At 46.0% G+C, this 14,805-nt stretch overlaps 1 protein-coding gene across 21 annotated transcripts in view; it reads right to left on the bottom strand.

The window, feature by feature from the left end:
- KIF1A (kinesin family member 1A) overlaps positions 1–14,805 on the bottom strand; it is a 184,794-nt gene that overhangs the window by 118,926 nt on the left and 51,063 nt on the right. The window lies entirely within an intron of this gene.

The raw sequence follows: 14,805 nt of genomic DNA, 5'->3' as shown, positions 1-14,805 counted from the left end.
TCCGCTTGATATTCCAATCCACCTCCCAATGACTTCATAAATATCTCCAATTCAACAGGTTAATCAATATTTGGAGGATTTTTCTGCCATGCTGTATTGGGAGAGGAACATCACCAGACAGACATTTAAATTGTCACAAAACAACAATGTTATGTGTTCTGGATTTTTTTTTTCTTCAACAGCAAACATAATATTTTAACAAAACAAGCATATGAATTTTTGAATTTAGTTAAACATTCAAGTTTTTTTAAAATCAGGTTTGTTTTTATTTAAATTGTTTTTAACTAAAATAGTTAAATGAAATTTAAAAAAAAACACAAAAATTAAATCAATTATGTCAGCCAGCTCAACATGAGAAACTTAAAATATTAGCTTCTGTAGCTAAGTCAATCGTCTTCACCTTCCTTTTCCTGTTTGTTCATAATCTGGAAAAGAAAAACAAGCTTTCTTGCTTTTTCAGGTCCCAAACGATTTCTCAATTTGAGATGAATTAGTCCATAGGAAGAAAATATTCCTTCCACACCAGCAGAAGAAGTTACTGCTGTTAAAAGTGAGATTATCACTCAACAGTCTCTGAATCCAAGTGCTTACGTGACTTCCATCAGTTCACTGGTGTGACTTTCTTTAAAACATCATCAGCAAACATCTATTTCTTGAACGGTTCACCCTAGCTCTGAAGTTTATTATAGTTGGCATTATGGAGAGATGATTGCTGGATGTCCATGTCATAACCAACTCCTCTGTTTCAGCAGTTAAGGTTTGACCCTGGTACCGAGCATTGAGAATATTTGCAAGAAAATGAGCTGGAGATAGTGCTTGTCCCATTCGTTTTTTAAGGCTTGTAATTTAACTCTGTCACTGCATATTTCTCTTTTTAAGATATCTCACTCAATTCCTTCCAAATTTCAACAGCATCAGCAATAAAACAGCTATTTCCCCTGCATTTTGTTCAAGGCTACAGAAATAGGCTTCAGGGTACTCAGCATGTGTTCAACATTTCTCTTAAGCCCAATGTTGAGAACTTTGGCTGCGACAGTGCCATCTATTTTTTCACGATTTTGTTCAGACTGTCATCAGATTAGGCCAGTTCTTGATTTAGTGCTCAAAACAGTCCACTACTGAGTTCCATCGCACGTCTTGTGGGAGAGTTAGTTTGGACACTTTTTTCAGAGCAGCTGGTTGTTACAGAAGTATTTTGCAATTTCAACAACATTAGCCTTTATTTCTGAAACACTGCAGTCTTTGGTTAAGAGGTGCATCAAATGAGCACTGCAACCGTATATTATTAGCTTGTGACTCTCTTCATTCTCTTCTAAACTTCTTCTCATCTTGGATACATTTGTGACCAAGCTGCGTATTAGACATTTTAATTTTTTTTTCAGTCTGTGATAGCTTTAACTGCTACTTCTTGTAAGTATTCTGCTGTCTGTGCATTTCCTGATGTATCAATTGTTTCTGTAAGGAAGACATTCCCTTCTTCTGTTGTCACACAAGCAACAGGATTATTGTAGACATTGCTCTACCCATCAACGCTCAGGTTAACAATTTCACCCTCTAGACCTTTTGCACACTGCTCAATTTCTCTTTCATACACTTTATCCAGCAATTTGCCTGTGACACCTGCTCTGTTGAGTGGACTGTATCCTGGTCTTAATGACTGAACCATGTTAATGAAGTGTGGGTTCTCAATCATACGGAAAGGAGAGTTTGTTGCATAAACAAACCAGGCAAGTTTTTAATCAATTATCTCTTTTTGTAATCTGCTGGTTCTTATCACAAACTTATGTATGGTTGTTTCTGGATGATAGAGATTTTTTTTTCTTTTTTTCTACAGGTGATATACTCTGGCTTTGTGCCATACATGATGTGACTGAAACACTGTCATTGGCAGATAACTCTGAAACTATAGAAAATGGTGGTGATCTTGAGGGTAGATAATCTTCAGAATCCTGTATGTTGAGGATGGATTCTCCTAAACAAAATAAGTCAATACAGTTATTTAATTATTATTACCATACTGCTCATTTAGTATTACTCATTGCATTCACCGACACTCAGTACTACTTTAAAGGTGAAATTGTAAAAGGAAGATCTGCCTATTTCAGCTATTTATTTTTTATCACAACTGCATCTAAAATGATAGTACCATAGAGTAACAACTATATTTTTTTCCTCAAACATGAGAATTCAAGAATAGTCCATAAGGAAGACTGGCAGTCCTTAAGAAAGAAGTATGAAATAAAAAAGTTGACCAACCTGAAGATCCTGCGTGTTCAGACATGTCGCTTTCATCATCTTCAACGCAGCTTCCTCCTGAGAAGGAACACTTCTCATGATGTTGTTTCATTCGGGCAGCCAGGCCTTGCATTTCTTTGTTGCACTGTCTGCATTTTGCACACATGCCTGTCTTACCCACAGGTAGAGGAACTTCATTAAAATATTCCCAAACTTGGTCTCTTACAGCCTGCTGCCATTACAGGTTTTCCCTTCTAGTGAAAGAATGGTATGGTAGATATCAAATCAATGAAGGCTACACTCGGACTTCTGGAATGTGCTGCTCAAACAGTTTCACTTTTGTTTCAACTGCCTGTCCCTCCCTTCTCACACTTATCTCCAGACTTCTTCTCCTTGTCCAGTTCTGTTCCGCCCAAACAATCTTCTATTCATTGAACTTTTTGAACTTTGCACTTTTAAGCCTGGTCTACACTACGCGTTTAAACCGGTTTTAGGAGTGTAAAACCGATTTAACGCCACAACCGTCCACACTAAGAGGCCCTTTATATCGGTATAAAGGGCTCTTTAAACCGGTTTCTGTACTCCTCCCTAACGAGAGGAGTAGGGCTAATATCGGTATTACCATATCGGATTGGGGTTAGTGTGGCCGCAGATCGACGGTATTGGCCTCCGGGCGGTATCCCACAGTGCACCACTGACCGCTCTGGACAGCAATCTGAACTCGGATGCAGTGGCCAGGTAGACAGGAAAAGCCCCGCGAACTTTTGAATATTTCCTGTTTGCCTAGCGTGGAGCTCAGATCAGCACGTGTGGCAATGCAGTTAAAAATCAAAATAAAGAAAGAGCTCCCGCATGGACCATGCGGATGTGATCGCTGTAAGGGCAGGCAAATCTGTTCTATCAGCGCTCCGTTACAGAAGATGAAATTCAAAATCATTTTTAAAAAATCTCCAGACAGACGCCATAGCAGGGGCTCAGCGCACTGCTGCGTGACAAACGTAACGGAAAGCCAAAGAATCAAATGGACGCTCATGGACTGGAGGACTCAAGCTATCCCACAGTTCCTGCAGTCTCCGAAAAGCATTTGCATTCTTGGCTGAGCTCCAAATGCTTCTAGGGTCAAACACAGTGTCCGCGGTGGGTCAGGGCATAGCTCGGCAATTTACGTACCCCCCCACGCACCCCCAGAAGTGAAAGGGAAAACAATCCTCTCTTGACTCTTTTACATGTCACCCTATCTTTACTGAATGCTGCAGATAGACGCGATGGTGCAGCACTCAACACCAACATCCTTGCTCCCCCCACGCTATGGCTGGCTGATGGTACAAAATGACTGGTATCTGTCCTCGTCATCAGCCTATTGGCACATGGGGCAGTGCAAAAGGACTGGTAACCATGCTGACTAGCATCTGTTAGGTCGATCAAGGGCGCCTGGTCCTAATTTTTCCTGGTAGATGGTACAGTATGGCTGATAACCATCGTCGTCATAGCAACAGGGGGCTGAGCTCCATCAGCCCCCACCCTTCATGTGTAAAGAAAAGATTCAAGTGCCCCTGAACTAGCAGAGGGATGCTGGGCTCCTCTCCTACACACTCCTTACTGTCCTGTCTGGACTATCATAGCAGCTGGAGGCTGCCTTCCACTCATATCTCACTAACAAGTCACTGTGTCTTATTCCTGCATTCTTTATTACTTCATCACACAAGTGGGGGTAGCCCAGGAAGGCTGAGGGAAGAACGGAATCAACAGGTGGGGTTGTTGCAGGAGCACCCCCTGTGAATAGAATACAGCTCATAATTTCTGCAGGATCTGACACAGAGCAGCTGTGCTCTCTGGTTCTCTGATACAGTGGTTCTCTAATACACTTGCCCATATTCTAGGCAGGACTGATTCTATTTTTAGATACCAAAAAGGAGGGATTGACTCAGGCTTTTGCGCCCCTGGCTAAGAGCAGCCAGGGGCACTTATGACAGCAGCAAATGGAACAGTGCAAAAGGACTGGTAGCCACGATCATCTTATTACCAATTTATGGATTGGTAGATGGTACAGTATGGCTGATAACCATCTCTGCTGTCATGCAAAAGCATGCTGCTGTGTAGCGCTGCTGAATCGCCTCTGTCAGCAGCATCTAGTACACATACGGTGACAGTCACAAAAGGCAAAACAGGCTCCATGATTGCCATGCTATGGCATCTGCCAGGGCAATCCAGGGAAAAAAAGGCGCGAAATGCTTGTCTGCCGTTGCTTTCCCAGAGGAAGGAGTGACTGACGACATTTACCCAGAACCACCCGCGACAATGATTATTGCCCCATCAGGCACTGGGATCTCAACCCGGAAATTCCAAGGGGCGGGGGAGGCTGCGGGAACTATGGGATAGCTACGGAATAGCTACCCACAGTGCAACGCTCCAGAAGTCGATGCTAGCCTCGGACCGTGGACGCACACCACCGATTTAATGTGTTTAGTGTGGCCGCGCGCACTCGATTTTATACAATCTGTTTTAAAAAACCGGTTTATGCAAATTCGGAATAGTCCCGTAGTGTAGACGTACCCTTAGAGAGAGGTAAGGAATTGACTCTGTGTACACAAATTTGCAGAGGGACAATAGGGTTGAGGTCTGTTATTTCTCACCTCTATTTATTTATTTTAAAACATTTTTGCTGTTAACAAGCATGTTATTTCTGGAGACACAAATCCACGGTTTGAGAACTACAAAACTAAGCATCTCTGATGATATCTTCTAGATCAGTGGTTCTTAACCTGGGGTGCGAAATGCCCATTCTGGGGGTGCAAGACATGCCAGATTTTTTTACAAATTAAGCACAGGCACATAAGTACAACTACTTTGTTTCATCAAACCTATGTATTTATTAACATTACACTTTTTTTTACGATTACTGCATTAAATTTTAACTGTGAAATTAAAATAAATATATAATTCTCTCTCTTTCGTTCTATAGTTATGATATATCTAGGTTTAAAGAACTGACCTACTTCAACGATTTTTGATAAGGGGTGCGAAAACATATTTTTGAGAACCAAAGGGGTGCAGGTTGCAGTAAAGGTTAAGAACCACTGTTCTAGACTGAGCACTGAGTCCCATTGGGTAGACAGAAAAATTAACCTAAATAATCTATACAGAAGCCCCTGGAACCGCATAAAATTGGGTCCCTAATCCATGAACTATTGGAACTCATTTACAAAACTCTTCTTAAACATTACATGAATATATTGTCTCATACTATAGAATTAGAATTTATAATCCCTATTCCATGAAACATTATAGCTCAAAGATAATTTATCTTTAGATAGGTTTTTCCCCAAAAAAGCATTTTTATCAAAAATTCAGATTTAAATAAAAAAACTGTGTTTTTTTTGTTTGTTTGTTTTAAATCATTGATTTTTATCCACCCTGGAGGTAACCAACACCCAGGTGGGTGTTGAACAGACATCACCAGCCATTGTCCAACAGAGGCATTACAATTCAATGACTCACTCACAGGAGACACACCTGGGTATTGCTTCACCTTGGGACTCAGCAATGCCCACCAGACATGCCTGGACTTGTGTTCTTCAAGTACACAGTGGCCCCATGCTTGGCCTTTTCTCTTTCCCCCACCAATGCTGCAAGCAACAAGGACACTCTGAAGACTCCAGCAGAGGAGACTGGCCCAGGTTTCAAGGGTGAAACCTATGTACTATGAACTGCAATATCCAGTGGGGTGAGGAAAAAGTCCAGTTAAGTCAACGGAAAGGCTCCTATTGACTCCAATGGGCTTTGGAACAAGTCCATATTGCCTATGTTCTATGAATGACCTTTCTCTGAAATCTGCCCTCTCTCTAGCCATTCTGACCCTAAAGCAGCAATGGACTGAATCCCCAGGCCAGAGTTTCATATGACTCCTTTAACCTCCTTGCTGCCTGAGCCAGGATTCACCTTGGGCTTACCAACTTCATCAGCTTTACCAGTGGGAGTCACAGATCCACTAGCACCAGTGGCATACACAGTCTAAAAGGGGCAGAGAGAGAGAGGATATCCATGGAGACCGAGCTATGGAAACAGATGAGCCTGCAGGATTCATAAGAGGGTAGCACAGAGTTAGAAATAACCCTCCAATTTATGATGTCCCCAGAAATGTCATCCAAGAGTCTCAGCTGTGCTGCTGTAAGAGCCGCCAGCTTTCACTGATTTAAGCAGCAGGTGATAGCAGATTTGATGCATGCAGCTACTAATTACCAACAATTCTGTGCTGCATGCAGATGATGCCCAGCACAAACTCCTGCCAGGCTCTTTTCCAGCCAGACCAGTGAGCAAGCAATAGAGACCAGAGGGGCAGGAGCACCCCCTTCCCTTTGGTGGCACCCCTTCCAGTCCTCCTTCAGAGATCAGTCCCCACAGGGGCTCTGCAGAAAGGAAGTCAGAATGCAGTATTTCTGGCCCCTCTGCTTCCCTGCCCTGCCGTGAAAAGAGGCAGTACAATGTTGGTCAAACCTGCTTCCTTGGGCTTTTAGGGGAGGGGGATTTTTCAGATGCTCAAAACCACTTCTAAATATTATTTCAGGGTGGTCATGGGCTGAGGGTCCCCCAGGTTTAGGGTGACAGTATGTCCCTGAAAGCTGCAAATGTCCCTGTATCTCTGGTGGCTTTGCAAAAACTGGTTATTTGTCCTGGCTTCTGTAACCCGCTGCAGAATGGCCAGTGAAACTGACAGCAGGCTGACATTCACCTCAAAGACTGCCTCCCAAGTGACCTGGAATACCCTGCCACCCTGCCCTTCCTCCCCAAGGCCTCCAAGTGAGTCTGCAAGCAGCCAGTCAAATCCAGATGGAGGTCAGAGGCTCCCTGTGCCTCTGAGCTGTGATACAGACAGACAGGATACTGGGAGCCCAGCACACAAGATGCAGATGGCACCTGAGCAAGCCTGCACTGGTGTCTGCCCTTTTCTTTACCCTCCCATTGCCACTGGTCTGCACTAGGAGCCTCGCTCAGAACAGCACTTAGGCATGTGCTTAACGTTAAGCAGCTGGGTAGTCCCAGTGGAACTTGAAATTAAATATCTACTTAAGGGCTTTGCTGAAACGGATGGCATTTTCTCCAGGTGTGCTTTAAGACTCTGCTGAATAAGGGTCAAAATTCACTTGCTGGCAGGAATATATTAGTGTAGTAATTAAAAAACAAGCTCTGAATTTATTTAATGTCCATTTTCCCCCCAAATGGCAAAGAGAACAGGAGGTTGGGGGCGAGGACATGGACATTGCAGGCTTTTCCATACACCAGTATGTGCACGTTGGGGCGTGTTGATAGGCAGCATTACTCAGTCAGCCTCTCATACACTGTGGAAGGATTTGGTGTTAATTAATAAACAAGCAGCTGCACTCACGGCAAAAAGGGGTCAGAAGTAATAGCACCATAGCAACTACACATCATATATCAATCAGGCCACAAGCCGCTCATGAATTTATTCCTGAGGGAATTCTGCGCCAAAAAAATAAAAATTCTGTGCACAATATTTTAAAATTCTGCATACAGTAAAACCTCAGAGTTACAAATACCTCAGGAATGGAGGTTGTTCGTAACTGAACAAAACGTTATGGTTGTTCTTTCAAAACTTTACAACTGAACATTGACTTAATACAGCTTTGAAACTTTACTATGCAGAAGAAAAATGCTGCTTTCCCTTTATTTTTAGTAGTTTACGTTTAACACAGTACTGTATTTGCATTTTTTTCTTTTTTTTGGTCTCTTCTGCTGCCTGATTGCGTAATTCCGGTTCCAAATGAGGTATGCGGTTGACTGGCCAGTTTATAACTCTGAGGTTCTACTGTATTTTATTTCCCAATAAATAAATGTAGAGGCTCCAGCATGGCAATGGAGAGCCCAGGCCACTGGCTGCATGGAGGTGGGAGACACCCTGCAGCCCTCCCTTCTCTCCCACCCCAGAACACAAACTCAGCAGTAAGGCTGCACCTGACCCTGACACAGCCCAAGGGCCAGGCCTGCCCCAGAAACACCCCGGGGCCCTGCCCCTCCATCAGGTGCACCAACATAGCAAACGGGAAGGACAGTCTTGAATGCACGCCCAGTCCTGGCCTCCAATCCAGGTGTGGGGCAAGCAGGCTCAGCCTGGCAGGATCCAAGTGTGTGTGTGTGGGGGGGGGTGGTTAATGTGAGGGGGATCCCGGTTGTGGGGTGAGAGGGTTCTTTCTGAGGCAATCTGGGTGCAGGCAGCTCAGTGGGGGGGGGGGTCCTGGATGTGCAGGGGCTTGTTGGGAGGGTTCCAGGTGCAGTAGGAATGGGATTCTGCAGGGGAGTCCATATGAAGGTGGTTGGGGCTCATCAGGGGGGCCTCTGGTTCTGGGGGCTGGAGTTTGGGGGCGGGGTGCGAGGGGCGAGGTCCAGGTGCTGAAGGAGTGGGGCTTGGCGGGATGGAGGTCCAGGTGGAGCTGGTTGGGGCTCATTGGGGTGCTCCAGGTGCAGGGGAGGGTGCTCATCAGGGTGTGATCTAGGTGCAGGACTGGGGACCCAGATGCAGGGGGGGAGGGGCTCAGTAGGGGTCTGAAAGCAGATGAGCTGGGACTCGAGGGCTGAGTTCAGGTGCAGGGGGGCTCAGCAGGAGGGGGTACAAGGGGGCTCCAGGTTCAGGGGCTAAGGCTTGGTGGAGGGATCTGGGTGTGGGGGAGGTCCAGATGCACGGGGGTTGGGTGGACAGGGGAGCAGTTCCCCGCACAGTGACCTCTCCCCCTGCAGTTGAGGCTCAATGGGGGCAGGAAGTGGGGGGGTGCAGAGGTTCCTGCAACTGGGGAAGGTTTCCGAGGATGGGTCTGACCCAGCCCCAGCCACCTTTTCCGGGGAAGAAGAAGTCCCATCCTCCTCCTCCAAACCCAGCTCAGCTGGGACTAGCAGCTGAACCCAGCACAGAGTAGCAGTCACCAGCCTATGCGTCCACAGCCCCGCCCTCCCAGTGATTTACTTCTCTGCTGGCTGCTTCAGGCACCCAAACAACATGCCTGTGCTGCTGGGGAGGGGCGTATGACCACTCTTGCAGTTTCTCTTTGCTTCCCTGTCCAAAAGTCATTTTTCTGCAGGGAAGCAAAAAAATCTGCAGTGGACATGAATTGTGTGTGTGCACACACAGTGGCACAGAATTCCCCCAGGAGTTCTAAGGAACAGCTAAAATGTGTATCCTTGGTGAAATCCAAGATATAAACCCACAACACCTGTGTGTTCATTTGGGAGGTCTAACATTCAGTCTGGGTATTTCTGTATCTCTAACTATGTACAAACTTGAAGCATGTGCTTAGGTCCCAGTGACTTCACCAGGCCTTCTCAAGGGATACATACCTCACACATCAAAGCTGGAGTCAATGCAATGTTAAGGTTACAGGTTTAAGCTCTCCCAGGTCAATGGGCTTGATTTTCAGCTGCTGTAAATCTGCACAGCTCAGCTGATTTCTGGCCAGGAAATGCAAATTGTTAGGTAACCATCGAAACTTGCCCACATTGCACATTCAATGTAGGGCCCAATTCTGCCCTCAGATACCAGTGACAGATACTGCACATGCATATCTGAAGGCAGAACTGGGCCTTCTGTATACTAAAGTTCCAATTTAACTCACTGTGCTTAGCAATGCAAAACATCCCACATGTCCCATCGACCCTGTTTAGTTTATCCAAGTTCTTCTATACCTTCAGAATGACAGTAGCTGAGTGCCTCCTGAAATGGATATGTTCAGGTTGCCATGGTAACTTTCACTTCTGCATTTTCTGGCCTTTGAATGATCACAAATGAACGGACAGGGTGGTTTGTGACAGAGTGCGAACTGCCGTGCATTTGCCAACAGGGATGAAATGATTCAGGACACCATGATTTGGGACTAATGCATCCACAGTCTGCAGAAAGCTGATAAATCAGAGTGCTACGCTTGACTCTGATGAACAACTGACATCATGAGAATGTGTAAAATGGCTAAAGCTCAGCTAACATCAGTGACTAAGAAGAAGGGAGTGCATGGCATAGCAAAACCTCCCCATGCTTCAGGCAACCAACAAATAAAGATCTAGGGTGAAATCCTGGCCCCACTGAAGTCAGTGGGAGTTTTGCACAAATGTAGTGAACACAGAGGGTCTGCGGCAAAGGCAGGGAAAATGCACAGACCTGGGGAGCGGTCAGGACAAATGTCACACATATAAAAACCAGAGGTCATGATGTAGCACTCAGCAAACCCAAAGGTGGCCATGGGGTGAATGAGTAGCCACAATGCAGCACAGAAGGTGCCTCAGAGGACGCCAGCAGTTGAACAATGGTTCCAGTGAGCACAATGGGCCATGAATAAACATAGGCTGGAAATCAGAAGGCAGCTCCCAACCATCAGAGGCTTCGGGGAGGCTAGCCCGCAGCCCTGTCCCTTCTGCATGAGGTTCTACCCCCCACGGCCGGAACCCCAAGCCACCACCCACCACCCGTGGAGCCCTGGGCTAGCCCCAGCCCAGCATCCCACAGCAGTGGCTGCAGCTAGGGAAGAGAGAGCCTTACCAGGCCTATTATACCCGCCGCTCATGGCTGGAAGTGATCTGGCAAAACATGTTAGCAAGGGGAAAGCCATGGCTCAGTCTGGCTTCTTTGGTGGCCTCTCTCTGACTGGATTCAAGATTAGTGGAAACAGCAGTGATATGCTGTATGATTTAATATGACCATTTACATCATTGATATTACAACAAATCTTGTACGAAGTATGTCATGTAAGGTGTCAGTGGAAAAATTACAGCCTGTCAAATAGGATTATCCTATTTATATAAATGTATCATCTTTGTATCTGAAGTTATAAATATTGGCTCTGCTCTGGCACCTTATATATGTATTGTATTCCAGGGTAACACCCACCGAACAGAATTTACGTTAGACACCTATGTGCTGATGGACCATTAAGGACACTTCACTGTTAAAATGGGCCATAGAAGAAACTTATCCACAGTAAGCCTTTCCTGTGGACACTTCAGAAAGAATATGGGCAATGGCTACCTCTGCAAGACATCAAAGCATGTAAAGACATGTGATGTGCTCATGTGACCCTGAATTCCATCTTGGGCCAGTAATTTTCCAGGCATCTGGGCTGTGGGCTTTGTTTGAGATACTAAATTTCCAGGCACATGGCAGAGTATTTAAAAGATCCCTGAGAGATCTCCATTTTGCCTCTTTCCTGCCCTGATTCTCTGGATTGTGGATTTACAACTAAAAGGAGCATTTTGAATTATGGACTAGATCTTCCAATCTTTTGGAAGTTACCAGAAAGACTTCACAAGACAGCAGTCTAAACCATCACTGCTACAAACCTGATCTAGGGATTTTGCAATTATTTGTATGTATATGATCTATTAACCATTATTAACTCTTCTTTTCTTTTCTTATCACAGCTTTAGTTTTTAGTTACTAAAGAACTGGCATCAGTGTGATTATTGGGTAGGATCTGAGTTATATATTGACCCGGCTATGTGGCCGATCCCTTAGGATTAGAAGGACCCTATATTTGATTAAGTTGGTTTTCAGTAACCATTCATCACAGAGTCCAGTGTCTGAGTGATGAGCCAAGGGCAGGGATGCCTAAGGAGACTGCATCTTCGACTACCTATTAACCAATGTGATGAGACAGAAGTTCATTTTGTTACTGGCTCAGTATAATCTAATAACAGAATAACCACCAGTTTGGGGTGAGTCTACCCTATTTCTCAGCAATTTGTCCTAAATTTGGCCTCCTCAGCTGTAACGCACTGAGGCACGGTGACAGGCAGTTTGAAAGAACTCTCTGCCCGTATAGGACAAATAACCCTGAGGGAAGACGCGAAGAGGAGGTTACTCACCTTGTGCAGTAACTGACGTTCTTCGAGATGAGTGTCCCTGTGGGTGCTCCACTCCAGGTGGGTGCACCCCTGCGCCTTTGATCGGAGATTTCTGCAGCAGTACTTGTACCGGCCACGTATGCACAGAGCCTGCCCCCCTCCGCTCTGAGTATACCTCTTAGTGAGCATGCGCGGCCGGTTCCCTCAGTTCCTTCTCTACAATGGAGGCTACCCCAACTCTGAAGTAGAGGGGAGGAGGGTGGGTAGTGGAGTGCCCACAGGGACACTCATCTCGACGAACGTCAGTTACTGCACAAGGTGAGTAATCTCCTCTTCGAGAGAGAGATGTTCCTGTGGGTGCTCCACTCCAGGTGGCTTAAAGCAGTATATCTCCAGGAGGTAGGGACTTCGGATCTGGTAGGAATGCAGTAGATAATACTGCTCTGCCTAATCATGTGTCAGAGAGCGGGCCCTGAGTAAGGGCGTAGTGTTTAACAAATGTGTGTTTGGAGGACCAAGTGGCTGCTTTACAAATGTCAGTCAATGGCACTTTACATAAGAAGGCTACAGAGGTAGATACAGATCTAGTGGAATGGGTTCTGATGGATGCTGGAGGTGAAACTTTTTTATCCGATAGCAGAGTCATATGCAATCGGAGATCCACTTTGAAAGTCTCTGGGTAGAGATAGGCATGCCTTTGGAGCGCTCCGCGATGGAGACAAAAAATCTAGAAGAGTTTCTGAAGGGTTTGGTTCTGTCCAAATAGAAGGACAAGGCCCTGCGCACATCAAGTGTGTGCGTTGTGGCTTCGAAGGAGTTTGCATGTGGTTTTGGGAAGAAAGTTGGTAGATGTATTGACTCATTAATTTGGAATGAGGCATGAACTTTTGGAAGGAATTTGGGGTGTAGCTTCAGGGTAACCTTGTCCTTGAAAAAGAGCTTACATGGTGGATCTGCCATGAGGGCTGCTATTTCTCCTGCCAGTCTGGCGGAGGTAATCGCCACCAAAAAAGCTGTTTTCATCGAGAGGTGCAATAGGGAGCAGGTGGCTAAGGGCTCAAAAGGTTGTTGAGTTAGACAGGACAATACTAAGTGAAGATCCCACAGAGGGGTAGGTAGCTTAATGTCTGGGTATAGGGTTTGGAGTCCCTTAAGGAAACGCTTGGTGATGGGATGAGCAAAGACCGAGGTATTGTCGATTGTATCATGAAAGGTTGTGATGGCAGCTAAGTGGACTCTGATGGAGCTGAAGGAAAGGCCGGATTGCTTAATGTCCAATAGGTAGTCGAGTATGCAGGGGAGGGGTGCGGATGTAGGAGAAAGTTGTTTAGTTGAACACCATTCTGTGAATTGCTTCCACTTTCGGAGATAGGTGGTACGGGTAGATTGTGTTCTGCTGTGTAGGAACACACTTTGAACTTGGTCGGAGCAAGCTAGTTCGTTTTGGGAGAACCATGCAGGTACCAGGCTTTGAGATGAAGCATGGAGAGACTGGGGTGAAGAAGCCGGCTGTGTTGCTGCGATAAAAGGTTCAGGATAAGAGGCAGCGAGATCGGTGGTCGAATTGACATTCTGGTGAGGAAAGGGAACCACGGTTGTCTCGGCCATGAAGGTGCAATCAAGATCACCCTGGCAAGGTCCGTTCGTATCTTTATGAGGACCCTGTTGAGAAGTGGTATTGGGGGAAATGCATAGAGTAAGTCCCGGTGCCATGGGATCATGAATGCGTCTCCGAGGGAGTGTTTGCCCAGTCCCGCTCTGGAGCAAAAATTGGGGCATTTCGTGTTTTTCGCAGTTGCAAAAAGGTCTATGGTTGGGTGACCCCAAGTGCGAAATATGTTGTAAATGATTCCCTCATCTATCTCCCATTTGTGCTCCCAGGGAAAACATCTGCTTAACTCGTCCGCAGTGGTATTCATCACCCCGTGGAGATAGGCAGCTGATATGCGGATGTGGTTCGCAAGGCACCAATTCCAGAGTTTTATGGCCTCTGAGCAGAGGGAGTGGGAGAGAGCCCCTCCTTGCCTGTTTACGTGGAACATGCAGGCAATGTTGTCTGTCATTATGCATACATGCTGATTCTTGATTAGTGGCAGGAAGTGGCGGCAGGCATTTCGTCTGGCTCGAAGTTCTAGGACATTTATGTGCAGGGAGGTCTCGGAGGGAGACCATAGCCCGTGGACTGTTTGGTGAGAGATGTGGGCACCCCAACCTCTGAGAGATGCGTCGGTAGCCATTATCAGAGTTGGGGAGGTCTGGAGGAAGGGGACTCCAGAGCAGAGGTTGGAGGGGACTGTCCACCATAGGAGAGAGTCTTTGACTCGGAAGGGTATGGCCAGAGGTTTGTTTAGCGAGTGCACGTTTGGTTTGTAAACCGTGGCCAGCCAAGCTTGGAAGCACCTCATGTAGAGACGTGCATTTTGGACCACAAAGGTGCACGAGGCCATGTGCCCTAGTAGTTGGAGGGAGTCTCGGGCAGTGACCTGGGGACTGTTGCAAAGTTTTGTAGCCAGCAGTTTTATGGTATTGAATCGGTCGGGTGGGAGAGTTGCCAGCCCCGTTCTGGAGTCGAGGTCTGCTCCTATAAACTCCAGGTGTTGGGTAGGATGTAATGTGGATTTGTTTCTGTTTATTTGCAGGCCCAGAGATAGGAAGCAATCGATGGTGAGTTGTGTGAAGTGGAGAGCTTCGTCGAACGTGGAGTGTAGGAACTTTACACTTCTCAAGCACTAA

This window comes from Mauremys reevesii, linkage group 9 (genome assembly GCF_016161935.1).
Source record: "Mauremys reevesii isolate NIE-2019 linkage group 9, ASM1616193v1, whole genome shotgun sequence".
NCBI lineage: Eukaryota > Metazoa > Chordata > Testudines > Geoemydidae > Mauremys > Mauremys reevesii.
This window is presented reverse-complemented; position numbering and strand designations above follow the sequence as displayed.